Raw genomic sequence first — 26643 nt, 5'->3', positions numbered from 1 at the left:
AACCTGTCATACACTGAACACAATTTCCTCATCTTCACTGACGCAGCTTACTCACTCCTCTTATTTCCTCTTCTCAGTTGCCATTTGCTTCATTCAGAAATACTTTTTATTCATAAGGCCGCTGACCATTTTGGTTTTGGCATTACCAGAAACACCTTAACAACATCATCTCACTGAAGGTACTTTTTTGTACAATGGAGTCTTTAGCTCTCACGACAGAAAATGTCTGAGGAATTGGAAAGCCACTGGCCAGCAGAGTATCACTGCCCTCCTATTCTCCCGCCAGCCCTGACTTTCCTCATGGCTCAACCTCTTCCTGGCTATTTTCAGACAGACTGCAACAATTGTACAAGAACAATGGGGAATTTTGTTTTATTCAAAGAGCAAATGCTTTGCAGCTTCCAATGTAAATATTTTAATTTATATATATATATATATATATATATTCAATTATTTTTAACTCTCTACTGCCCTATTAGTGCTGACATTCACCCAGATCTATGGGACCAGACTCAGCACTTGATACACAAGTACTGCACTGAACAAGGCTTGTTGACTTCAGGAAAAGCACTTTCAGAAGCAAATCAAATTCGATGGGGAATTTGCTGAGGGGACCTGGGAGGAAAATTATGAAAGCAAAATGAGTCTGCTCAATTCCTGCAGCAGGCTAAGGGCTCATACTAACTCCCATCAAGATAGCAGACCTATTTTAATAGCCAACTTGTACAAAACCGCAATCTAAACTGTTTCCAAAGCAACATTATGCCCTGTGACCAGGCTACAAGGAGGAAAAAAAAAAAGTGATGACTATCTCCTTGTCTCATTCATCAGTCTGGCAGTTCCAAACCACACCAACATTGCACACCCTCCACAGAAACGCTAACACCTTATCCTGAGTTTCCCAAATGAAGTGCTGTCGATCCTACCAATGGGAAGGGACCCGAGTCCTTTTCTGCTGTGTACTACTATTTTGGCACAACAGAAGGCAGCAGAGCAGACACCAGGCCATACCACAGTGCTGCTGTGGCCCAGCAGCTGGCCCACACACCTGCAGCTCTCTCATCCACTACACCATGTCCCTTCTCCACCTTGGACAAGACGACACACATTGGATGTGCTGCCATTGGCAGATGGCTGGCATTCAGAATTTTACCTTATTTAAAAATAAAGTGGGACACAGATGGTGCTGTTCCTGTTCTCTTTGAGCCCGACTGGAACGTGAACACAGGCGTGTCTGAACAGGGAAGCTCAGCCCCATGATGTGTTTCTGCACAGACCCATTCAGACCCAACAGCCCCTTGAATGGCTGTGCTTCCCATCCTTTGCCTTTCTCTGAGTGGAATCACTGCTCCTCTTGTACAGACCTCTGCACATCTGATGCCTGCTAGCAACAATTCCCATGTCATCCCCAGGGAAAATCCTTACCATATCCAGCCAAAACCACTGCATTTGTGCAGGGTGCTTGTCAGGCTTCCTAAGTGCTGTGATGCTGCCCATGACCAGCCACACCAGCAGCCTCAATCCTGCAGACCACCTCACGCCAGGTCCATGCTAGGAAGTGTGGAGGGCAGCAGGTGGACTGCCACAGCCCATAAACCCTTGACGTGGACCTACTGCCCACCCAGCTGCAGGGCCTACAAAGTGAACAAGCAGTGAGATCTCCAGACTGCAGTCCATTGAGAACAAACTTTCCAGATGCCTAGATTAGCAAATGATAACTATTAACCACTCCCCATTAGGATGGGGAGGAGAAGGATTGCCTGGCGGTTAATTGAGAGAAATACTCTAATTTGGCGGCAGCAGCAGGACACCCTGGGGACCACAACGCTATTGCTGGCTCTTCAAGGGAAACAGAAGTGCTGGAGAGGCTGGTGCTGTTGTAGAAGGAGGCAGACAGCAGCAGATGTATCATCTGCAAAGCATGCAACACCATGACACTTGCACTGGGAAGGTGCTGAAGGACAAGGATGGAGGAATAGATGGACAGACAGATGGATCGACAGAAGCTCCCCCTCATGACAGGCCTCAAATGCATGAATGCTGGGAAAGCTCTCCTACCAACTGCCCCAGGCTTGCATCAGTCCTTCCATTCCCCACTTTTGACTTCTCCCAGAGTATTGCCATGCTCAACTTTTTCACATATCTATTGAACCAGGGGCATACAACCAACACAGTCGTACCAACTTCTCTGCAGCCTTCACACTGGGGCAAGAAGAAATGCTCCCCAAAGGAGCAGCACATTCATAAACTCCCTATGCCTATGAGATGGAAAAGAACAAGATGAATGCTAATCCCTCCTTCATGCCTCCAGCAGCAGTTTGCACTCTCCCACAGAGAGGAAGGCCGACCTGTCTGGAAAAACATAGACTAATGATGGATCGCAAACTCCCTTCTACACTGATTCCCGTACAGTAAGGAAAGTCAGCCACAGCACTGCTGGTGAAAGATCAGAGCGTTCTGAGGGGCTGCTTTTAGGCAAACAGCAGAGCTAGACTGCTCAGGATTGCATTAGTAAATATACGTGCTATGTAAAATACTCTGCTCACACACTACTTGCACCGTGCAACATTTCTTATGAGGGTTATTTTTATTGACAGAGTGCACTTTTGTCTAATTGTAGGAACATAAGCAGTCTACAAGACACAACAAGAACCACTCCATGTAAGATGTTGACAAATCTAGGACTCCTCTGCAGCCCACCTAACTTCAAACATCCATTTCCTAAATGCAAGCAGGCTAGTGACAAACACAGCAAATACAGAGCTTGGAGCAGCTGCCACCACATTTCTTGAGCAGTTCTGTATCTAAAACATGTCTCTGAGCGTACAGCACTGTACGTGCACCAAACCGGAGCCAGGAGGAGAAGCCCTAGGCAGGAAATCAAAGTGCATCTTAGATTAGCACAGTGCTATGCTCAGATTTGGTTTTGATTTGCAAACCTTGCTGGCATTGGCTAAGTAGCTGATTAAAGTTGTGTTGAAAAAAAAAAAAAAAGTCAGAGAACTAAAATAAATCCCCCAGCATACATGAAGTTGCCCTGGTAGCAGCCAGTACCTGTAAGACTGATGCAATATGTACCTTTTTCATCATGCTTCACAGCTCCCTGATCGCACTTCTATATCTCTCCCTCAAGATGCGGGCAGTCAAATCCTGCACTGGAGGATGAAGCAGGGGGAACACATAGAGAGTCCCACCACCACCTCTAAAGCACTCTGCTGCCTGCTGAAATGCCTCACAACTAACCACAGTTCAGCACCAACTTGGCTCCAAACAAATATTCAACAACATCTGGGCAGGCTTCCAGCTCTCACCATTAATTCCAAAGCAAATGAACCCAGAGTGAGCCCACAGCCCAAAGGTGGCAGTCCTGGTACTCAAACGCATACCCCAGTGATGGCAGCAGCCCTGGCTTTGATTCTAATGATACCTGCCTGGCAGGAGGCACTATGACAGGACTCGCTGCCTTGCCCTACCTCACATAAATCACGGCAGCAGGGATGTACTGTAGCTGGTACCTCCATCAAGAGTGGGGTGGAAGCTTTTCTACAGCAGCCTAGAAAAGAAATCTGAGCCTTAAAGGGAGAACTCAGATGCAGACTGAGGGGAAAAATGCATTATTTAATATTAGTATTTATTAATATCTGGGCTTCAGCTGTGGATAAACAGACAAGGATCTCTCTGCCTGTGCACATACTTAAGAGAACTGTTTACACATGAAGTTCAAAAGGATGTCCTCATTTTATAAATAATTTGATCCGATGACTACATCAGAAAAAAAAGTGCAGTTTAAGGCTCCAGAGAGAGGCATAACACCTGGTTACTGATGTCTAAACAGTGGGGGGCAAAGACTAAACAAAAGGGTCTCTAAAATTCAGCAAATAGTTTTCAGTACACACCAAACTGCGACTGTTCCAACTGTGGACTTCCAAAAGTTTGCTTACCAGCAAGTCATTCTAAACACTCAGTACTTCGAGGCCCCATAGAAGGCCAGCGCTTTCTCTGTAGCTTCCACCCAACCACACAAACTACCAGCCACGCTCTCCCCATTCTGTTCCATATGCACAATGTGCCAGGAAAGGTGCACACAGAACCATGAGGCACGGAGGCTGCAGTTGGCACAGGGAGAAGTTGTGCTCCTCTCTCCAGGAAGGGGGAGAAAAAGCTGCACCCATGCATTTTGTTTTCCTTTGTCACATGCTCACTAATGTGTGCATATATGGTTGGAGCTGCAAGCATATGCAATTTGCTTGAGATCAATCATTTTGCATGCCAAAGAAGTAGAGAAAACAAACACTGCACATAAGAAACTCATTACCCTATAAAAAAAACATATTTCCAGCAAGAATTTGCTCTCCATTTCAGTCAAATGAACAAATTTCATTTGCTTCCAGTTTTGTTTCTCAGTGCAGAAAGTATTTGTGATCAGCAACAACAGCGCAAGTGGTCTCAAAAGATGTTCCATGAGGTATGTGCTAACCAAAATTTTGAGCAGACTTACAAAATATAGCACATAATACTCTCCTGCAATGTCCATTTTTACGGTCTGCTGCAAGCTGTAATGCCAGGTCATTCTGAAAACACACAGACTGTGTGTTAACTTACACAGTTCAAAGGGAGAGACAAGAAAGAAGGAAAATGACTTTCTGAAGTTCATTTTTAAAGCAGTATATATGCAATCTTAGTGCAGCTGTGCTTCACATACACAGCATCAGTAAGATACATCTGGCAATAAAGCAGAACTACAACTTTCAAGGAGACCTATGTTTTTGGTCCAGAGGAGCAGTGTGGACTGCAAGCCTTTAACTTGAAATCGGTGACCACATGTGGAAAGAAAGGCTCGCCAGGCTGCGATCCCTGATGATGACTTCATCCTGCATGGCTTCCTTGAAAAGCATCAACTGAGACATCTTGCCGAAAGCAGCTCCTGCAAAGCACAACTCAACCAAAGAGGATACAAGGGTGCCAAAAATAACAATAAAAGTTTTTTTCCCCTCAAATAATGAGGTATCCCATATAATTCAGCCCCATAAAACCAGATTCGTCAAGTTCTAAATTGGGTTATAGCAATATTTCATTACAGTATAAATCTTCTTTACACCCTAGTAAAGATGCCTAATTTAATATGCTATAATTTTTTAATTTTTTTTTTAAATCTGGATCTCATCAAAAACTGCTTGAAATAGGCATCTCCTTTATAGTCCATTTTTCATACATATCTAGCTTTTAAAATGTAACTAGTTCACATTCTTCACATGGAAAAATGTTTGCAATGTGTTTGTGTGTGGACTAAGAAAGGTTGTAATTATCTCTCGTGTTTCTTAGGTATGTCAATGCACATCCTACACAGGTTCCAGGATTATCCCACAACAGTCCGAGTATCGGGTTGTTATTTCTGAAGGCAGTAGAACCACTTGAAAAGAATTCATCAGTAAGTTAAAATTTCAGAAGGAGGAGAAAAAAAATTCCATCTAATCCAAGATCATAAAATGATCTTTTAGAGCATTTACTTTTAAATAGTAGTTTTGCAGCACTTTTGACTGAAACACATTACCACGAAGGATTCTAAATTAAAACTGTTTCATATATTGTTGTTTCAGTGGCTGACATGCAAATAAAAGCAAGTAAAATATGCTTAAATGGGCAGAAAGGAAAAAAAACTCACCAGTACTTCTTGTTATTAAAATTTGTAACTCCATTCCTGCCTAGCTAATCAGGTCTTCAATACAAACAGAAACCATCTCAGTGCAGTTACTGTAACACATCTGCACAACCGGCAGCACCGTGAGAAGTTCAGAACACGACCACATCAGCATTACTGAACATAGGCGTCTTTCTTCAGCAAGTGGGTATGGTGAGAACTGCTATGAAAAGTTTAGACAAAGCCTGCACACAACTGATGTCATTTTGTTCTGCATCCGAGAAGCAGGCACAGTTTGTGTCTTTGCTTCCTGCTGTCTCTGTCCTTGTCTTTAAGGCAGCGCAGCACAACCAGCGTCACAGCATTTTGGTGCTGGGATCATCAGAACTTGGGACAAATGTTTTAAATCTCAGCAAGCTTCTTTAACAGTGATAACGGTGAACCTGCACCAGCCTTTATTAATACAGGAGGACTGCTCTTTTATTTACTGTATTTCTAGGAGCACGTATGTAATTTTGTTCTTTACCCTGAGGGGACAAGGAGCATGGATAGCGTGTTGAGAAGCTCATTCAGGGCCTGATCCCACAAAATCTCACCACAGCACCCCAGAAAGCACCTATATCAAGTGTGGGGCAACCGAGACACATCTGACCAGTCACTTCTCACACAGCCGCATGCCCTGGAGCACAGCCTCAGTAGGCTCAAGTTGAGATAGTGACTGGCACAGCCTTACCACAGCCTGCTGCCATTGCTTTCTAGGGCAGCTTTAAAAGAGGAGGAAGTAGTTTTATTCATACGTATTAAAAAAGGAAAAATGTTTTGTTTTGTTTTTTTAAACTTGACATATTTTATGCTGCGGTAGGGCTTTCACAACAATATTAATCTAGTTGCCAGACTCACTTTTCCAACAAATTAAATATCAAACAATTCCTAAAGAGTGAAGCCATTTTGAAGCTGTTCATTGCAAAACACTGCAAATACATAAGAATAAATGAAGAAAGCCAGATTCCTGCCATCCCAGGGGCTTGCTGACCCTCATTCACCCAGACTTCTGGGAGAGTGGTTTGGTTTTCTGCAGTCAGTGTTAGGATTAAGGCTGGTACCAAGGAGCATCTTAGCTCACTGTTCCCCCTTGCACTCCTAGGAAACAATTTGTCTGAAAGATCTGTATTTTGATCTTTTACAAGAATGCTGTTATTTCAGATTAATGCCCATCCACTTTAACCACAGCTTTTTAAGAATGAGGGTGGTGTTTCTGGCCAACGAGGAAGTGAGGCTCTACTGATAGCTGCTGGGCTGATGCCGACCTGCAGGAACTCTATCAAGTACACTGAAATCCTTCAGCATTTACAGCTCCATTAACAAATTCAAAAATCCATGAGAAAAAAAAAAAAAAGAAAAAAAAAAAAAATTCAGTTATCAAAACAGTATTAGCCTTAAAAACATACTTTTAGTAGATTTCCACTGCCTTTATAGTTGCTCCGATGAAGATGGGACCGTTCTTGATTTTTGTCATTCTAAATGCACTTCCCCAGGCAACTCAGTCAATTCTAGGAACCTATTACAATTAACTTTACTTCTGTTATTCTACTCGGTGCTTTGTATTTCACAACATCTGCAGCCATACATAAACCAACTATGTGTTAGTATTCATTTGGTTTTAAACAAGTGGTATACAACAAAGTAAATGTAAATACCTGGGCCCTACATTACCAAATAACTAATACCTCAACTAAATATGTCTGTTCCATCAGTATTCTTCTTTAAAGCAGCAAAAACAAACACAAAACCCCAAACTTTCTCCCTGTAATAGCAATTAGTTGCTGAGAAAAAATGATAGTTTTCTTTCCTGGAGCACTTTTACAGCTGGAAAAACAACACGTAAAGAATTAGCTAAAATCACATGCTTACACACTGATTAGTCAAAATATCTCTTTGAGAAAGTTTAACCAACAGCTATGTCTAACATGCACAGTCACTTAGATGGTGCTGTCCTCAACATATTACTGACAAGCTTCTGCATAAATAGCAAAGGAAGGGCATGAGTGTTTATTACACAGGTGGATCATCTCACCAATGACACTCAGAGCTTTATAGATTTATAACTAGCAGTATACATTTTTAACTCTTACAGGCTTGGTTACTCTTCACACCTGGCTGAGCTTGCATCCCAATACACTTAATCTTGATTTTGAAATCAAGATCCACCAATTAAATTATTAAAACCCTGAACATTCAGTACTGCCCTCCCTTTCCTCAAATCTCACACACACACACACACACACAAAAATAGAATAGTCTCCTGCATCTCTTCCCTGAAGTATGCTTTCTAGGTTTTCACTTATAGAACAAACTGGAGCCTGTACCAGCTGATCTGTGCAAACTCTGATGACTCTGTTTTCAAAATAAAAGACAGGAAATTAGTCATGGTAGAGTAGCATCGCTAGGGGATAGTTTGAGTGGCCATCAGCAAGATGTGCATGGTAGGATGTGTGACAGAGAAAGATTGGTATCTACCACTTCCTCTTCGCAGATTAAAAAAGAAAAAGAAAAAAAAGAAAACTAGGGAGTCCTTTCTTCCCTGCTCAGACTACCCCTAAGGATGGAGTGGGCCAGTGCTGGCCTTGATGCACTACCTGCAGAAGCAGCAAAACCAGAGATTTGGTGGGGAAATTCCCCAAAACCAAACACACATGGAGTTGCATCAGGCTGGTAAGATAGTGACTTTATTACACGTCTCAGAGAGCACTGTCAAGTAAAGATCACAGACCTGGAAGGCATCAGACTTGCAGAAGGACAGTTCTTTCCAGCCAAGTGATACCCGTTTAAGTTGAGGTCAACAAAATGTCTGTGTCAAAATAAAACAAAAACAGAACATCCTAAAAACACATAGCCTCCCTACATTAATCCCAAGAGTAGAACATCACCGTACCTCCATATCTGTTACAGCAAAACTTACAGGGTCTAAGGCTCATTAGGAGCAAGGCTGTACCCCAGCTCAAGGATGCACTGGAACACAGGTGAAGCCACAGAGCCCTGGCCAGCAAGGCTCATCCAGTGGGCAGCCAACAAGCAGCAGCACTGCTCACAAGGAAATTTTAGAAGCTAAAGTAATCAGCAGCTCCCCCTCGGACAAACCTGAACAGCTTATTTTGGCTACCAGCCAGAGCTAAATCTGAGCCGTGCAGCTCCAATCCAACAGATTTCAGCAATTACAAGATGTACGTGCTGGCTGCTCGCAGTGCCAGCTCTGCACACCTTGCAAGCCTGTTTTCCTCAAGGATGGCACCAGAAACAGTCAAAGCTCAACAAAAAATTGTTTTTTTCTGCTACTTGCAAAAGGCCAACACCACAGGCAAGGAGACAAGCATCCTGTTCTCCTCCATAGCCCATTCTGCTTGTCCTAGCACCACATCAAGCCTAGCCAACTCTCCAACACATGCACACACGGGATAGCACAGAAGTTGCTGAGATTCTCTAACAAACAAGCTCCACACCCTTCATGCCATATCCTGCCAGAGATGCAGGAAAGTAGAGGAGTCATCATCCCTGGAGGTGGTCGAGAAGCATTTGGATGTTGTACTGAGGGGAATGGTTTAGTGGGAAATCTTGATGATGGGTGAACAGTTGGACTAGATGCTCTTAGACATCTTTTCCAACCTTGGTGATTCTACAATTCTATGCTACAGAAGGACAGGACATAGCCCTGTCAGTTGAAAGAAGAGGAAGTGAGTGAAGAAACAGTTGTTACCAAGAAAGTGACACACTCCTAGAGCACTGCTACACCAGCAACACACCACTGAGACATAGCAGCCAGCAGGCCTACTCTAGCAGAAGTGGTTTGTAAAAAATCTGCTTTTTCCACACTTCCATACCCCTCAGACAGCATGGAGAAAGATCAAAAAGGGCGTCTATAAAACCAAGAGAAAATCACGCAGCAAAGAGGAGAAAAGTACATCTACAATGGCTGACTTGATTTTAAAGGCCTTTCCCAACCTAATGGATTCTATGAAATGGGAAACCATAATGAAATAGGAATCCATAGACTGAAGAAGCTTAGCTAGAGGAACAGTGAGGAAATAGCTTCTAAAGCAGCTGTAAGTGCTGCAAAATGGCTGTAGGACAAGAACAGACCTTCATTTTCATTCAAGGACACCAACTTTTCAAAATTACCTCAGGCAGTCACCACACCATTGCAACATCCCTCCCTAACAAACACCTTGCAAGGCTCTCAAGCACAATGCTTTATCCTTCCTTATTTTTTCTCCTTTGTAGACCCTACAACAGTCTCCTAGCTTCTCTTCCTATCCTGTAGATTTCTGCATAGCCCTGAACACACCAGCACCAAAGCATGACAAAGCCAGTCTGCTCCCTTCTCAGACATAGAGAAGCTGGGAGGAGGAGGGACTGAGCAGAAGAGCTTCCACCAATCTCAGCTGGCAGCAATCGCAATTTGGCCAAATCCAATTAACCCACCTGCAACCATGCTTTCTGGCAGACTGGTGACTCCAGACTAGAAGGGCTTTGCAGGTAACTCTATTTTCTTTACTAATGTTGTTTTCCTTTATCTTCATTAATGTTACTTGCTTATTTTATGAAAAGTATGGAAGCTAATGATCAGTTATACTGAGAGGTGTATAACACAACTAAAGCTTTTCCTTTTCAGACAGGGAAAAGACCTTCTGAAACAAATTTTAGTTGCTTTCACTTTGAAAAATGGAGAATTTTTTTTTTTATTATTTTTTTTTTTTATTTTTTTAAGTTTTAATGTTTTCCCTGTAAAGTCTCCCCCTTCGAAACGAAAGTATGAATTTTTCAGATTTCTAACATTATGGGACTTATATAGGCCACTTTATTTGAAGCTTCAAATAGTATTTAACAGTAAATGTGATATTAGTAGTCTTGTTTTTTTAAGCTTACTGGGATTGTTACTTTACTTGAACTTTGTACAACCAGGTGAGAGGAAAATACACACAAGCAAAGATAGCAAGAAGTAAGGTACAGTAAGGCTATGATTTAATACAAAAAGTAAAAACTAACGGATGAATAATGCAGGAATGATGGATTAAGTTATCTGGTTGTAGGTAGGGATACAACTATGTGACAGTACCCATATTTACACCACACACAAATGTTTGGTGAGTTGGAGTTTCTCTTGCCTCCTATCACATTCATTTATGCAGCCTGACACAGTGCCATGCTGCCCCACATCTGCTTTGTTTTGTGAGGATAAGAAGTCTGCTTTTAGATCAGATTCGTGCGGTTCTTCTACCTTTCAACATACGCTTCCTTATGGATCAGAAAATAAACCCCACAATATGCAGATTCTTTCTTGCCCAACTGATTTCACTTTTTTTTTTTTTTTTTTTTTTTTTTTTCTTTTAACAGACATTTTCTGAACTAAATAAATGGTGCTTCCCTTGGAAATAAATCTCCTCGTTCCAGGGAAAAAAAGACAACGTACATAAAACCATTCAGTGCTATTTGTATTTAAAACTCAACAACTTCAAGACCAATCTTCTTTAGCTATTAAAGCAAGTCAGGAAGATACCGCAAGGAGGTTAAACTTACACTTCAAACCCACTCCTTTTGCTATTTGAGAGTTTTAATACAGATACTATCCCATAAACCTTTCAGCATCATATTTATGAGCAGAGGGATGCATTTATTTCTTTCCATGGAAAAGATGGAGTAGATGACCAACACATCACTAGTGAAAACTGGTATGCAATAAAATAACCCACAGCCACCTGAATTCATAAATTCTTCTAAGAAAGTAACATGTGCCAAGCCAAGCAATTCTGATGAATTACACTGGATGCCTATAGATTTCATAGAAATAATTTGCGAAGAGCTGCATCTGCACAAAGACATACGTGCATTCATGCTTCTGAAGGAAAATAAATTCTCACATCCAGGTATTTTCACTTGAGCGTAAACCTGTAAGATTATTAACTATAATAAAGCCCTAAAATGGATGCTAAAACCATGTTTCAGGGCAGCATCAGACCTTCCAAAAACATATATGAGCTGAGTATATAAAGGCAAGTTTCAACTAGAAAGCTTTAATGTGATTTGTGGTACTTTAAAAGCACACTTACAACAATTTTAATAGTTTAAAATATTGGAGCTTAGTCCCAAAGAGAAACAGCTAGCGTTAAACTGCCATTTTAATGGAATTTTTGCGCCCTCTCTCCACAGTCCGCTTTATAAATAAACCTCTAGACTTTATATTGATTTTTTTTTTTTTAACATGATAGATTGAGCCTCCCTGGCAGAAAGGGCTGAGGACCAGCCCATGAAAAATTACAGATTCACAATTTCTGAAAGGGACAACAATAACAAAACCCCCACAGGAAAACTACCACACTATAATGCATATATGTGCATGCTTACTGCTCTTCAGATCTGCAGTGTGTACGTACATATACATATCAAGTCCTATTTACTAAGCTTACTTCAGAAACAAAAGAATATGATACACAGTTACATCACGTGCTGTACATCCTTTTCAGTTACAAAGCACAAACTTGTTTTGGCGTGTGACCTAAGTAACGCTCTGAAGGGGCATGGGTGACGCCACCAGGAGGAGGATGTTCTGCAGTAGTAATTCAAGTACAGGAGATGAAAAGGTAAAATCCTTCAAGAAAGTCTTGATGGTAAATAGAGGAACAGCAAGCCTATGTTAGTGCACTCAGCAGGTGTTGCAGCCTCCAGGGTCCTGTGCCAGACAGCTCATCAGGATACTGCCCTGCTGACCCAAATTCTGCAACTAGCTCTTCCTCTGTGAGCGTCACCAAGCGCACTTGCGGTCATGCTGTGAGATCACAGCTCCTCCTGCATCCAAGCTAAGAAACATACTATGGCGGCAGATTGAAAAGTTACCACCTGTGTGTGTATGGTCAGGAATGGAACGGACTCATAACCCACTGGTAGTTTTCTGACACAGAGAGTGGCAACGTGGCTCACATGACCCATTATTCAGTTACCAACATTTTGCTATGGATAAGCAGAACAGCTGATGCCATGAGTTGGATTTCTTACATAAGGAGGAATAACATGGAGGGCAAAAAGGACAACAAAAAGGAAACGCAACAGAAAGCCGGCAGCAAAACCTAACCTTAGTAAGTACAATCATAGATATTTTGCAGTACTTCATCTTTATTCCACTTGGGTTGTCTCTCCTTAGTGCAATTTATTTCTTTAAACCTGGATCTATTCACTGTACATACACGCGACTAGATTAAAAAGATTCCTTGCACACATGACTATACAACTTAGTTCAAATTTTTGCAGGATCTTGCAAACCCTTGCATGCTTTATTTTAGAAACAACAAAAAATGAAAAACGCAACATCTGCCATTTCCATATGTGCTCTATATTTTATTAGTTCTTTACCAGAAATAAAAACAACAACAACAGAACAAGACGACCACCACAAAAAGAATGCTAAGGGCATTATGTCTTCTCTGACAGCTTGAAATATGATAATTCTGAATTGCTGGGTTCTTGTAACACCTGGCTGTAAGCTCCCCAATAGAAAAGCAAAAGGAATGGCAGTTCAGAGAGCTTTTCACTGGGATGTGGAGATGGTATGAAAGAAGTACCTGGGATACTGGGAGATTCTTATCGTGAAATGCCCCCAAACCATTTTCAGTGAACACAATTGCAGTGTTCCAAGTCCAGAGAAGTCTCTCCCTATCTTCTCAGCAGTCGCTCTTCTTCAGAGAAGAAGAATAAAGGTAAAAGAAAAGGCTATGGTGGTAGTAATATACATGCACACACAATACAACAGCAACCAGTGGTACTACAAACAGCTCAGGATGCTCAGCACTATGTACAGGGAAAGGTGGGGTCAGAAAATGGGAAACAATCAACCTACAGATCTCTTTTTAAGTCTCCCACCAGCCTGTACCACCAAGCAGCTGTGCAGTGCACGCCCAGCATAGTTCCTGTGGGCTGTGCAGACATAAGAGAGATGGTGCTTCTTCCCAGATTCAACCAAGCCAGATACACAGACCCTAAACCAGGATTAGTGATTTCTCCTTAGAAGCCACATCTCTGAACATCTCTGACATTGAACAGTGAAGCCAAAGAACCAGCACTGCTAACAGCCACGCTGCTGCATTGTGAGGACACACGCAAGCTTCAGAGGCCAGAATTTTCGCTCAACCTCTTTGCTACCACTGAAGTAATGCAATTCTTTTTCCCTGTTAAAAGTCTAATTTTAAAATACCACCCTGCTTCAGCTCACAGACACCTGCTACTGACAATTATCAGACAACATACGCAAGAGAAAAGAACAGCATATGGCCATACAGCTAACCATGTTGACGAAGAGCTCCTCTCAAGCACTAGCAGGGACACATGATTTCGCTAGGTTTTCCTGAGAGGCCACCAGCACAATGTGTGAGCACTTGCTGCTCCAACACACACACAGCAATGCCAACACACGACCCAGATTTCTTCCCAGTGCCGTGTCTGGGCACAGCCCTTTGAACGCGTGCATACTTCTGCTCTCTGTGAGCATCCCCTGCACTGCCTCCTCCAGTCCCTTGCAGAGGACTATTACAGAAGAGCTGAGCCAGGAAAGTATCAAAAAGTACAAGGTGTACTAATGGGAGTCTATAAGTATTGCATGCTGAGAGTCTGATCCAAAACTGTTGATGGAAGTTGTTGCTGAACATGGCCTGAAGGCCTCCTCACCCTCCTCCCACAACCAAAGAAACACAGGAAGAGAATACAAATCTCCATGTCCACTGCAGTAATGGATGGTTTTGTTATGACATTTTCTTTTTCTTTTTTTTTTTTTAAAAAAAAAAAAAAAAAATAAAAAAAAAAACAGTAATTGGAATCAGTCCTTTCCTCAATCTTAGATCTCTCCAAATAGTCAAGACAAATAAAATCATGTTGCATACACAATGTTGTGCCTGACAATTTAGAAGCACAAGAATCTGGATGATCATTATCACTTCGCTTTGTGTCTGTGTGTATTTGGTGCCACCATCACCATCATCATCATACACTGTCTGCTGCATGTGATCACCTGAATTTAACAACACATTTCTCTCCTTTCTCTTCTGAATGTGTTTATTTTTCTTCTGAGAAGCATCTTACTTAAAAATCGCCTTACAATTAACAAAGGCAGCAATCAACTTTCCAGAACGCCAGCTTGGATTTGATTCCTGTTTGCCACATTCCAGCCTCTCCAACTACCACAGGAAGACCCCCTCCCCTCTGTTTCACACCACAACGGTTGCTTGGACCCCAGCAAGGGTATGCTAGTTCTGCTGCATGTATCATTACTATAAAGCTTTCCTAAGCCAAGCTCAGCTTTGCACAAGGGACACACAGGTAACACTTAATTGCTACAGTCCGAAAACCTCACCCACCTTGCACAGGCTCCTTCCTGAAGGGCCTGCCTGCTCTCCTGGAGTGAGCATCTCCAAGAAGCCAGCTTGCTGTCCCTCATACACTTAATGCCATGACAGCAATCTCAAAAACTGTACACTGCTAGAGGGTCACCACACCAGTCAGGCACACAGAAATGAAGTAAAATGTACTCCCATTGATTTCAAAAGGCTTTAGACCAGATCTTTATTTCTCATATTTCATTGTACAAAAATGCAGTTATGGCTCTTGAATTGAGATGAAGTTAACAGCGTGCCACAGGCTGCAGGGAAGGACTCACAGCATCAAGCTAGCACTCAGTTAACAATCCAAGGGAGGAGAAAAAAGCCTGAATGCTGTAGCATGGCTGACATAAGCTGTGATGTCATTTCCCTATAAAGACCGGCAAAATAAAAAATAAGATCTTTTTTCAGATCCAAGCTACAGAGATATGTAAATCATCTGGCCTCCATTTCAAACAAACGGTGCGAGATAACCCACAACTTAATAACTCTTCCAGCTTTCATTCCTGCTCTTCAGAGGGCTTCCAAACCACTGCAGGATCAGATCCTCTGGAGAGCAGAAGCCAAGCCACTTGCACAGGCATGCAGCTTCACTGCAGTCCCACCCAGCAGTGCCAGCGCCGTCTGGTTCTCACTCCTCAACACCATGTTTGATTGTTTTTTTTTGGTTTGTTTTTTGGTTTTTTTTTTCTTTTGGGAGGAAGTAATTTTAAGCAAACTATAAAAAAAATATATCTTACTGTAACAACTATAAAGCAATTTTGGTACAATCACAGCTGAAATTAACATTTCTCTAAGGACAGATTAAACAAACCAACCAAAACTGGTTGGGATTAGAGAGAAAGACCATCTAAGAACTACAAAAAATACCCAGATAAATTAAGAAAAAATAAATTTCCACCAAACAGACTAGAAGCCACCCACAGAGCTACTGCACTTGAGTAATCCAGAAGAGACTGCGCAAGAATTTCATCTTTTTTAATGCAGTTTTATTTTTATTTTACCTACCTTTTTAAAACAGTAAAATCACTTTCTCCACCTTCCCCCCCAGAAGGTAACTCTTTGAATACAAACTTTGCCTTAAGTGTTTTGCATACCTATTATGCCAGTAAATAATTTCAGAACTTGAGAACATTCATGAGAAAATTCAACCTGGAGGGTAATTTTCCTGAAGTTTCTACTTGGCAAATGAAAACAGTGTTGGTTTTTTTTACAGATGAATATCCTTCCCTGTAATTGTTTTTCTGTTACCATCATGTAAATTGGTATTTCACACAAATGTGGCTTGAAAACTACCTAATGAAAAGAAAAAAGAAAAAAAAAAAAAAAATCCAAAAAAATCAAACCAACCTGCACAGGACAGGGCAGAACAGTACTAATAACATGTAGGCACAGGCTTCTAAATTTACAAGAAAAAAAAAAAAAAGCGTTGTTGCATAATTTATTTGCTTTCCTACTACTTTCACAGATTAAGAAAGATAGCAACACTATGAGATAAGTAAAAGATCTCTTTTGCCTTTAGCTCAGTAATTTACAAGACTTTAGGTTTTGTCTTTTCTTCTTGTTGTTGTTCGATGGGAAAATACTGTAGAAATAACATTTACCTGAATTCCCAGCCTACAAAGCTCGCTTACAGCAGCTTGATACAGCTGCTCATCCACCAAGCGCCATAAAGAAAGACTTACAGTAAATGGTGACTAATCTCTACTGCACATACTGTATGTGTATCTCTGAGTCAGCTTGAAAGTTTGTTCATTCACTCGAATGCCGCTTCTTCCATCCCCTTCTCTCTGATCTGCAGACAGACCTGACATCTGGCTCCACTTCATTCTAGGAGACATTCTTATTGCCTTAATAGGCAATAGGTGCAGGTACAAAATGTCCTGATATACAAGAAGACTGACCTAAATAAAAGGTACGTGCCCACATGACTGCAGAAAAGCCAACCAGCCAAACAAAAAAGATGCTGTGTTTGCCATGAGCACAAAACCCTGAGCCCCATAAGGAAGGAGGTACCAAAAGAAATCCCCAGTTCCCACTTTTGGCTAACAGTCTGGCAGCCTAGTTGTGCAGAGCACGTGAGAAAGAACAAGTTTAAGTGATCCACTCTGCTGGTAGCAAAAGCAGCAGCCAAACAACACAGGCACTTACTACAGACAGCTAGAATGACCACGTATGACTTTGCTGGATGAAAGCTACAATAAGCTCATTTGTTCTCTTTTTTCATTTCTTGTAATTTACATAATTAGTGGTACGGATTTTCCAGAAATAACCTGAAAGTAAAAGTTCCACCTAAAAAAACTGTGCTAAGTACAGTTGGGGCTTAAATTTAAGGATTTTTTTCACATCGTTGAAGCACATCATCTGCTTTGTAATTACAACTCTTCAACTAGAAAAATGTACTTATTATAGCATAATGTAACTACAGGTAAGAGCTGGCTTAATACACTGACTTAATCTTGCACCTTCACTCAAACAGTCACACAAGTAGTTAAACTGACTATGGCACGAATAGACATTGCTACAGACAACTAAAAATTGAAAACTGTGGCCCAACACAAAGCATACTTGGATTCCAACAGACGCTTCTCCATCACCCAGCTTTACACAGCAATCTACATGACATCTCCACAAAGTCAGCATTGCAGCCTTATGAGTTTTGGACAAGCGCCTACTGGCTGAGAGCTGGTCTTTAAAACCAGATGAGCCTATGTTATTTTAATGAACCTCTACTTTAACTAACGATCAGTTAGTTAGCCTACGGATCATATGCTAACAGACTTGAAGCAAGAAAGTATCATTCCCTTCATAAATTATTGTAATTCTGTGGTACTAGGCTATCATTTATAACTGCACACTCAATATTCAGATTAAAATTTCTTCTGAAAATTGGAAATCTTGGAAATAACAGTCTGCTAGCACTTTATTTTATCACCCCTGCTCCTATCTGGCAGAATCTCACTGTGCAGGCAGCCACAGTTAGCTTACCATACATGCCTTTCATTAACAAAACAGCACTTAACCCAGTGTCTTTTTTCTGTGCACCTCCCTTCTCAGGTGCATTATTTCTTTAAATCTAAAGCCATTTTTAACTTCAAAGACTAATTTTTACTATGAGCAAAATGAAGGGTAAAATTCATCCTCTGCAATGCATTTTTGGTTTTCGAGCGTACAAATGGAGAAGCCTTTTTTCATTTTACCTGCAAGGCATATTCTCTTATTCATGCTTTTTCATTATAATAGTAGCAACTTTAGAAAAGTATTAAAGTTCATTATAATCCATCTCTTTCAAAACTTCGCAGTCCTGGAAAAATATATATATATCACTTTTCTTCAGGTAAATTTTTCTTCTCATTTTCTGCTTTTATCAAACACACATGAAGGCAGTAGCAATACATTTTTATCTTGATCCATGCAGCTCAGATACCAGTTTACTCAGCTGACAGAATAGAACAAGCCTAAATGATGAAAAAAAATCAGAGGATTTCTGTCTATCACCTCCACTGAGAAGTCTCTCCTAGTCTTGAAAACACACAGTATCAACGAAAAAAAAGGAGAGAGAAGTTACCTGCCTACACCTCTGCAAACATTCTAGCTTAGAAGAATTACTGGCATCTTAAATGAAGGTATGTCCCTACTGCACTAATAACATTTTGTTTCAACACAGTTATGAATACGAATCTCACTTTTTCATACTTAAATTGTCTGCTAATTCAGCAACCTCCCTCACTCCTCTCTGCAACTGATGCTTTGCCATGCACGCGTACAGAAGCAGGTGTGGACACTTTGCAGGGCATTCCTGCAGATGAAGACTGCAAGGTAATGAGTGCTTCACTGCCTGCATTCAGAGGCACCTAGTAAAGCAAGTAGCTGACCCCAATAACCCATGCTATTTTGGTGTGACTAGGATGGTGAGGGTTCTTCTGGACAGAGGAGAAAATACCGCTGCTGCTGCTCAAATGCATACAAAAATACTGCATCCTGCCCTGCTTGGAACTCTCCTGCAGAGTTGTGTTGCCAAAGAAAGAACTTCAAACAGCTTAATTTGGTCCTTTTATATCAAGCATCCTTGTTGAGCATCTCACCACTAAAGCATGTCAATCTCTGAGATGGTTTTCTGCCCTATTTTCGCCAGGAACTCATTAGAATATCACTGCAAGTACTTGTTTATTATCATTGCTGTGAAGCTGAATTCACATTTTTACACTGATCAATAAAAACTAAGTCAACGCACCACACACCCAGCCCACACATGAAGAAAACTCATTTAACAAGGAGATCAAAGTTTTATATCTTCTATTGCTGTAAAGTCACAACCAGCCTGTTGGTTTTGCCAGTTATCTTTGAAGAATGATTGGAAATGAACGAAAATGTAATTCTGGAAGCACATACTGAAATTGGAGATATAAAACAGAGATAGGAGGACACATACAAATAACCACGTGGGAGACCCTTGCTTGAATTCAAATTGCACAGCAGGCCAACAAGACGGCTGAAGTATCAACGCTCCTGAAATGCCTCCATGTAGGTGAACATTAAATACTTCTTTTGTTCCATCAAAATTCACAGGGTTAGCAACTGGAGTGCTCCCACCCACTCCTTTCAGTACATCAGGGGCATGAGCAGCAACCAAACCACCACACTCAAAGCTGAGCTACACGTAACTTAAACTTGTGGTTCAGGGGACTACAACCTCTTGCGTTCAGCAGATACGGCTTTGGTAACTGTGACAGAGTTTATGTTAAGTCCCACAGCAACCCAGGAGCTACTGCAAGTAGCTACTTTCAGCCTCCAGAGAGAGCATAAACTGCGGTGCTCTTGCTGCTGATATAAGCACACATTCAACCCAAAGACAACCACCCAGATACTATGCTCAGGATAAGACATAATGAGAGGCAGCCAAGGGGAAACAACAGGGAAGATATTTAAGGAACTCTGTCTACATCTCAGGGCTTTGGTGGACTGAATTTTTGGGAAAAGAATGCTCAGTTTAGACACATAAGGTCTTCTAAGTACTAATAGTTGTGGCAGATGTGAATCACGTGAAGAACGGCCAGCATCCCCATTTTATTTAATACCCCACTGCTGCTGTAAACACTTCAAATCTTAATTTAAACTTGGAAAGAGCTAGTAACTAGGAAATCTGCATGTGAAGAAAATGGTACCATTTACTATCAAGCTGATTTTCCAGTACAAACAGGTTCTTCCACCAGTATGTCCTCTCTGCTCCCAGGAGTCCACAGGGCAGCAGCAGAGACACAGCACTCAGGGCACAAGCCCAGCAGGCAAAAGGGCCTCCTGACAAACAGCCCCACTTACCTGTTCCTGCATCATGCATTACTACACTATCCAAAAGAATATTCAATCTCTAGATTCTGATCAAATTGAGTAGTAATAGCATCTTATCTTATGCCTACAAACATTCACAAATCTGTAATGCAGTATTTCCAAATCCGCAGGACTTTGAAATTGTTTTCAAAATTAAAGCACATGGAAGTAAAAAAAAAAAAAAGAAGAAATCACAGCATATGAATAATACAGTTCCTTCTTACAGATTAATTATATTCAATTCTGCAGCATAGCATAGGACTATTTCAAACTCACGCAAAGCTACAAGAGCATTCATCTCACCAGAACTCCCTTAAGAACATTACATTGCAAGAGCGCCCATCTGCATTTGTGCCACAGGACAGCAGTGTTTACCCCACTGACTGCTTCAAAACTATGTGCCAGGACTGTACTGGGTGTTCTGTTAAGAAAATGAAAGAAGTTACTATTTAAGTCAAGTGTAAGATTAAGAGAGAGGGGGAAAAAAAAAAAGGCTTGTTAATATAGCTGTAATTGGCATAGCCCTCCAAATGTAAATAGTGATCCTTCCAAGGAAAGGCATTTCTAGTTTAGATTTGGCACATGAAACATGACGATACTGGGAAAAATACTGTTCTGCTAATACAACTGGAGATCAGACAAGATTCTTACCCACCCAGAACAGTTGCAAAACCCCTTGATCCTCTAACATGCACTATTTTATAAGCAGTTTTTGGTTTAAATGAGAGAATGTACTAAAGAACATTTCTAAACCCATTAATATCAGTTTTTCTTTTAAATAAAAAAGTCGCATACAGACTTAGCTCCTATCCTCCCCACGCCCCCTAAACACCCATACACTAAAATATATATAAATAAAGGAAATGAAACTTCCCCATCAATGAAAATAGTGTATGTGGGGGAGAGTGCAGAAAAAAGACAAAAATGAGTCTGTAGAGCATCTCTGTATGGTCAACTAAGAATCAACTTTTAAGATAGAGAACTTTGGCCATTACCAAATTTTAAATGTAATAGTCACTTCACAGGTTTGGGTAAGACTTATTTGTCACACACTGGTGCAGAAGGAGTCATTTAGGATTTTAAGTTCACTCAAAGAGAAAGTACTTGGTGTAGGCTCTGTAACTCAAATGGACTCTGTTATCCTTGAAGAGACCTTGTGACAGGGTGAACAAAAAATCTCCTACATCTGAAAGCAAAGCAGCAAACAATTCAACATTTAACCTATATATGCTCTGCTGGAGCAATCCTTCCCCCATGTTTTTGTAGTCTTAACACCATTCTAAGGTTAGCTGGAGCTTTTAGTACCCGAGTCAAAGCTTTCCCTCATTACTGAACAAAGATTTTTGACAAACAACAAAATAACAATAAAATATATATATATAAAAAAGAACATCTACAACAATCCTGCTTTGCTATAAATGCAAGTAAGTCTAAATGTGAGAAAAAAAATAAAAAATAAAAAGGCAAAACAAAACCTTGCAGCACTGCACTTCAAGGACATATCACAATGCAGTCTCTATCAAAATTCTTACAATGAGCACTTGACGAGAGGAGGGAGGGGAAAGGCAGCAACCATTTTCTTGCTGGACTAAAAAGACTTGAGAAATTTTGTGATAAGGCCTAGGATGGCTGCTTTGCAAAGGTTTCAGCAGTGGAGTAGGGAAACTTGGCGTCTGGGGCTGTGTACGTGGAAAATAAAGTGACCAGCAGATGGAAAGCTGAAGATCAGAGATTTGGATGAAATTCTAACAAATTTTAAACTGTAAACTGGAGAAAGACAAGCTCCTTCCCCTCAACACCCACGTTCCCCACCCCCCCTATCCTCTTCCCCCCCCCCAAAAAAGAAGAAGAAAAAAAAAAATCTGCTACCTTTTGCGTTTGCATCATATCAGCACCTTGGGTCTTTCCAGAGCAAATCATCAGTCACTATGAAAACTTAGGTGGGATGTTTGTGTGAGACACGTTACCCTTTGTTACGGAGCTAAGCTGAAACCACAAGACTCATTTCACTCAGAACCTCAAAATATACCCAACCCTACGGAACTCACCCAAAATGTTGCAAGACCCCCACTGTAACGTGAAGTCTAATCTCTAAAAAACTCCATTACAGGGCAATGTAGCATCCGTTAAAAACTTGCTGTGAGTCCCCCAAATCACCACCTTCTTGAGGAGAAAGTAACACAGACCGGGTGCTTGCCTTCAGGTTTCAGAGACAGCAGGCTGTATCACAGAATCAGAGAATCACAGAATGGTTTGTGTTGGAGGGGACTTCAAAGCCCACCCCTTCCCAACCCCAGCAGTGGGCAGGGCTGTCCCTCCCAGCTCAGGCTGCCCGGGGCCCCATCCAACCTGGCCTTGAGTGCCTGCAGGGATGGGGCACCCACAGCTTCTCTGGGCAGACTGTAGCTTGAATGCATTTTCCAGCTTTTCATGCCCATCGATGCTGCCCTTTTCTCAACAAAACTCTCCGAAAGGGAGACTAGAGGAAAGCTGGGAAACAGCACAAGATTTGAGTTGTTCCTTCTGATTGATGGCACCTGAGTGCCCATGTTGTAAGGGTGGGCTGTTCCCCAGAACTGGGTCTGCACTGGTGGGGTCTAGAGGTCCCAGAGCAGTGGTGCTCCGAGCCATTTGCTTCCAGCAGGCCTATGCCATACAGACACTGCTGAGGACCCTGCAGCAATGCAGACAAACAAGGGACAGAAAATGGACGCCTGCCCACAAGTGGGAGCCATGCACCTCTGCAACCTGTCTGGTTGCAAGAAAAGATTAAAAATAAATAAACAACTAAAACAGATGAAACTTAGGCCACTGTTCTTTGAGCTGTGCTCAGAAACACTCTTTGAAGGAAGAGTGCCTTTCTTAAAATATATTTGAATGTGCTATTTTTGTCTTTATCTTAGAAGGCCTGATTTCCCCTTACAGCCCTGCAATTGATGACAATAATAGGTTTCTCGGAGCCAGTCAAGTCAGAGAAGTTTTATACCTTCATATGTGGCAACCCATGCAGAGTTTGCTGCCTTCATTTTTTTAGTGCCAAATGCAGCTCCCCATCCCACCACACTGACAGGCACAGCAATCCAGCTGCTCACTGCCACTGCTGGTGCTGTTCAACGCGCATAAGTATATGAGTGCCTGGAAGCCAAGACCTAGCAGAACTGATGCCTGCGCTTGCAGATGTGGCTATCTCCATTGCAGAGGTGTGGCAGAGGCAAAAGGATTACCCTGATTTTAGAGGCAGAAAAATATGCCATTCTGATCACAGTTCTTCATTGGAAGCTATGCAGTATCAAAAAAGGCTTAAAAGAGGAAACAAATTGTTGCCCCATCCCCAGTTACTTTGCATCTATCAAACACAGGGGGGTTTTTTGTTTGTTTGTTTGGTTTTTTTTAAGTATTTCTAAGGAAGCTCAAATGAAACTGCCTTATCTCGCAAGTTGCTATGACACATCATAAAGAGACAGCCTTCCAGCACCAGAATCACACAGTGACACCACAGATCCCAGGGCCACTCTCCCTCAGTTCACCGCTGTCTTTACAGTACTGGGAAAGGGGAGGAAGGCCCTCACCAAGCAACTTTCTTAGAGACGTATATTCCCTGCTAGGTTGGAATAAACCAAAAATTACAATAATAGTTTAAAACATCCACAGCAGAATATTATCTCACTGCTTTACAAAACCTGTAGTACACTACATGATTGTTTTTTTTATATACTTTTCTCACACTCATTACCAGATGCTAAATTACAATCCTAGTTTACAAAAGCAAACCTCCCTATATCCCTGGAAACGGACCAAAGAAGCACATGCAATGGAATTCTGAGCTTAAAATCTAGGAAGTCCCTCTTCCTACGCAGCCCTGTTGAGTGCTTCCAAAAAGCAAAGTAACCTGAAAGGACTTGCTCTATGGTCCTAGGCCCAAATCAGGGGCACGTGATCGGCGGAGGCCAGCAACACGAAGTGAGTATCACACGGAGATTTTATTCAGCCTCCAAACGTAATGTGAGTCAGTGTTAGATAGGGAGGTTACTCATGCTATGGTTACTCACAGGACCCTACCTGGCCCCACTGTGCCCAGGGCAGGGCATGCATCAATGGCAGGGCTGCCGAATGCCACCCTTACCACTGTACCTACAGGCTGAGCACACACTCTGTGCCCAGGCTGGCAACCACGGTGAAACCCATGTGATCATTCAAGTTGAATTACTCATATTTGAGCTATCTAGACATGCTGGTTTGACTGACGCCCTCATAATGCAGCTCAGCCCCTTGCTGGAGTCTCCCAACTTCAGAAACTTGATCTACTTATCAGCTGGAGCAGAAAGGATCATAAAAGCATTTATGTGCAACAAAAGCTTGGAGTGTAGCATGTAGGAGCCTCTCCTTCTTCCAAAGTACGTGAGATCATTAGCTATAGAAGAAAAATGCACGATATGTTTTCTTCATATGAAAAAATTGCTTATCTAAATTCTAACTTAACAGTCCATTTGGCATGACCTTCCTTTATGAATTACAAGGCCACAGGTTAACTTCCACAATATATATGCACAGGTGGAGCATTGATGAAGCAGCACTTGGGATGTTAAAATTCAAACCTCAGTTAAGGCTCAGAAAGGCAGATAACAATGAATCACAGATTCATATCCTGAGTTGGAAGGGATCCACAAGGATCACCGAGTCCAAATCCTGGCTTCACACAGCAACACCCAAAAATCAGACCCCATGTTTGAGAACATACCAGGAACATCATGCCACATCCCCACAGCAGGTGGCAAAGTGAAATGGGCATTTCTAGGGAAACACTGTCTTATCAGAAACATAGTGGTGACAGCACATCCTCCAGTCAAGGAAGGAGGCAGTCCCAGCAAGGTACCCGCAGGCCAGCTGGGATGCAGGGCAGCAGGAGCAGCGGGGCAAGGCCCAAACTGGCCTGGAGGGCTCTCTGCAGCACATACAGCAGAATCACAACTGTCAGAGATATAAAACTTCACCCTTGTGATTACCTGCCTAACACGCAATTAAGTGCTTTGCAGCCTTTTCCGTAAGTAGTTCAGCTGTGGATCACTGTATCCATTTCACTGCTATTAGATTAGTCTGTTAAAACCTATGAACATCACTGGTGTTGGTCATGCTCGGCACGGCTGTGCCGGGACACGACAAGAGGTTGGATGCTACTGGGTGAGCTCGTCGGCATCACCAAGTTTCACACCTTGGCTATTACAGCCTGAGCGGCAGGCACGAAACCGATCTGAGAAGCCGGCAGAGGATGAGTAGGCATTATCCACTTACTGACTGGTGAACTGCCAGTTCATTTCACTTGCAAATCATCCCTCCGGTACTTAAGCATCTGGCTGGCAGCTTTTGGTCATTACCCCGTACTGTGACAGCACACAAAACCCAGCCGTCCCGCACTCCAGCAGTTTCCCATTCTAGGGGGAGAGCAGAAATCACTCCCCACTACTGCGAGCCACCTCCGCACCGCGGCCAGTCGGACGCCGCCACCTCGCGCGGGGACACGCGCGGGTCCCCTCGGCGGCGCGGGGGACACGTACACCCCGCCCGGCCCCGCACGGTGACAACTTCCTCGCGGCCGCTCCGCGCCTCCCTCCCTCCCTTCCTCCCGCCGCTCCGCGCGGCTCTACCGCCGGCCCCGCCCGGAGCAGCCCGCCGCAGCGGGCAGGTAGGGGCCGGGCAGCCCCCGCCGCGGCCCTGCGGGGAGGAGGAGGATGAGGCGGCTGCGGGCAGGGCCTCGGCGCTGCGGACTGAAAGTGAGCTGCAAACTTTTTTTTTTTTTTTTTTTTTTTTTTCAATTTTGCAAGCGAAGCCCCAGCTCATGCAAAAATGAAACTTGCGAAGCGCTGCCCTACCTGGCGCCAAGTCTGCAACAAGTGCACGGGGGCCGGCACGAGGGGCTCTGATTTTTCTCTCTTTTGGGCGCCCCGCGAGAGACCGCACAGTTAATTGATCACCGCGCCGCCGGGGCCGGGTCCTACTTTACTTACGGCGCAGCCCGTAAACAAATATCGCTCCGCCAGGAAACGCAACTCCCCCGGCCCGCACGGCCCGGCTCCGCCGCCAGCACCCGCCCCGGCCCCCGCCCGCCCGGCACATGGCGGGTCCGCGCCCCGCGGGGAGGCTGCGGAGCGGTCGCTTACCTCCGGCACGGCCTCCCGCGGCGGCTCCGGCCGCGCCGCCCTTCCCTCGCCCGTGATGCACGAAATCCCGCTGTCAGCAAATCGCTGTCAAATTATTTTCTCGCAAAAG

At 42.8% G+C, this 26643-nt stretch overlaps 1 protein-coding gene across 3 annotated transcripts in view; it reads right to left on the bottom strand.

Moving 5' to 3' along the window:
* The window catches only part of TRERF1 (transcriptional regulating factor 1), a 98683-nt gene extending 72046 nt beyond the window's left edge, over positions 1 to 26637 (bottom strand). For 2 of the 3 annotated variants that reach the window (XM_042817577.1, XM_042817587.1), the window contains exon 1: positions 26535 to 26637. The gene's annotated coding sequence lies outside the window, so the exon portion shown is untranslated. Of the gene's footprint in view, positions 1 to 26246; positions 26358 to 26534 lie in introns of those variants that run through there. The other variant, XM_042817582.1, reaches the window with a different exon arrangement.
* Between the last annotated feature and the right edge of the window lie 6 nt (positions 26638 to 26643).

This window comes from Centrocercus urophasianus, unplaced genomic scaffold (assembly GCF_019232065.1).
Source record: "Centrocercus urophasianus isolate 14NV4802_14NV808 unplaced genomic scaffold, USGS_Curo_1.0 seq_10, whole genome shotgun sequence".
In the NCBI taxonomy this organism is placed as follows: Eukaryota; Metazoa; Chordata; class Aves; order Galliformes; family Phasianidae; genus Centrocercus; species Centrocercus urophasianus.
The sequence above is the reverse complement of the archived record's forward strand: the minus strand, read 5'-3'. Positions and strand labels throughout refer to the sequence as shown.